The 2,104-nt window shown below is 35.7% G+C and overlaps 1 pseudogene; it reads right to left on the bottom strand.

Annotated features, from left to right (window-relative positions):
* Nucleotides 1–896: 896 nt before the first annotated feature.
* On the bottom strand, nucleotides 897–1,438 carry LOC103008687 (40S ribosomal protein S24-like; annotated as a pseudogene).
* Between the last annotated feature and the right edge of the window lie 666 nt (nucleotides 1,439–2,104).

The raw sequence follows: 2,104 nt of genomic DNA, 5'->3' as shown, positions 1-2,104 counted from the left end.
AGAACCAGAAGAATCTTAACTCAAATGAGTGAAGATAATCAAACATACCCCAACATGGAGATGACAGATGGTAGCATTATCTGATAGAGATTCTAAAGCAGCCATGATAAAAATGTTTCAGCAGCAATTACAGACATGATTTAAACAAATTTTAAGAAATAGGAAGGTTCAGAAAAGAAATAGAAAATCTCAGCAAAGAAATAGAAGATATAAAAAAAGAGAAGCAAATGGAAATTTTAGAACCAAAAAAAGCAATAGCTGAAATTTTAAAAGCTCAGTGTATGGGGTCAACACCAGAATGAGAAGACAGAGGAAAGAATCAGTTAACTAAAAGACAGAACAATAGAAATTACACAGTCTGAACAACAGAAAGAAAAATGAACTGAAAACAATTAACAGAGCCTTAAAGATTTGTGACTATAACAAAAGATCTAACATTCCTGGTTTCGATACGTAAGATGTAACCAGTCGGGGAAACTGGGTGAAGGGTACATGAGATCTCTCTCTACTGGTTTTGGAATTTTCTGTGAATCTATAATGATCTAAAAATGTTAAAAAATTTTTTTCTAAAAAAATGAAGTTAGACATCTTCTGAGATGAAGTTAAGTCTAAGTTAATCAGTTTGACAATGTGCCTTTGCTTTTTAAGTAATCTCTATGTTGATCATTAATGAGCTAAATTTTCTACTCTAAGTTTTAGATGAAAAACTATTTAAGCCACATGATAAAATAAAATATTTTATCAAAATATAATACTGGCAAAAGTGGAATAAAATTAACACTATATTTAGTTTCCCTATCTTTTCTGAGTGTACACTGGGTTTGAGTAAACAGGGTGCCTATAAATTTTAAAATAATAAGTACAATTAATTCTCATTTGATAAGTCTGATAGAACCTTTTTTTTAATGTAAAAAGTCTTAGTTTATTAACTCTCTCATGAAAAATCTGCACAATCACCACAGACACAGTCACTGCAGAGTCTTTATTCCTTCTGTTGTCCAATCTCCAGCTCACTTTTTGCCAGCACCAACATTGGCCTTTGCAGTCCCCCTGACTTTCTTCATTCCGTTCTTGCGTTCCTTTCGCTGTTTTTCTCGAGGTCTTTTTCTTCTCATACAGGCCATGTCTTGCAAGCCTGTGTTTGGCCTCATTCTTCTTTGCATAATCCAAGGAATCGTAAATCATGCCAAAGCCAGTTGTCTTGCCACCACCAAAATGGGTTCGGAATCTGAACACAAAGATGACATCTGGTGTGGTCTTGTACATTTTGGCTAGTTTTTCCCGAATTTCTGTCTTAGGTACTGTTGCCTTCCCAGGATGAAGGACATCGATGACCATTTGTTTCCACTGAAGTAGTCGGTTGGTCATGAACTTCCTTGTCCGGATAGTTACCGTGTCGTTCATAATGGCGGCGGATCTTCAAGCAGCCAGGAAGGAAAAGAGCTGATAGAATCTCTTTGGCATACTTTGCTTTCCTGAAATCAGATACTCAAGTTCAAGGAGACAGGGAAAATTATAAAAGTTTCTAAACTTAAGAGCATAATTATATATATTTAAACTGGATGATAATGGATATTAAATCATTATGGTATTTAGATTCCACTGGATACATCTAAAAGGGTGATGTAACAGTTTCACACTTAAATGTCAATATTTAGAAAATACCAGAAACTGCATCTTTTTGCAATTATCTAAATTATGGTAAAAAATCTTTGAGGTCATTTTAAAAATACATAGGAGGGCAAAAAATGTTTGAAGACCATATTCATAAGCCCAGCATCTCTCAGACCTGACCTTCTTCCCAATGGTCCCAGACCACTCTGGGTGCTGACCATCTATCACCACCACATGGCTACATAGCCACTCACACTAGATTTGTAGGATTCAACTCCTCTTCTATTTGCACTTCTATCATAGTCACTACTGGATTCTTCCTAGGGCTAGTCTTAGAGTCAGGTGTTCTGGGTGTGGAGATAATAGACTTTCAATGCCAATCTAAACAAAAAGTGAATGAGACAATTAGTCAAGGAGGTTTGTGCCTCAAGCACATTTGACCTAGGACTGCTTCTGACCCATTTGATCTTTTTAATGCTGGTTTTGTCAG

Source organism: Balaenoptera acutorostrata, chromosome 18 (assembly GCF_949987535.1).
Source record: "Balaenoptera acutorostrata chromosome 18, mBalAcu1.1, whole genome shotgun sequence".
Classification (NCBI taxonomy): Eukaryota; Metazoa; Chordata; class Mammalia; order Artiodactyla; family Balaenopteridae; genus Balaenoptera; species Balaenoptera acutorostrata.
This window is presented reverse-complemented; position numbering and strand designations above follow the sequence as displayed.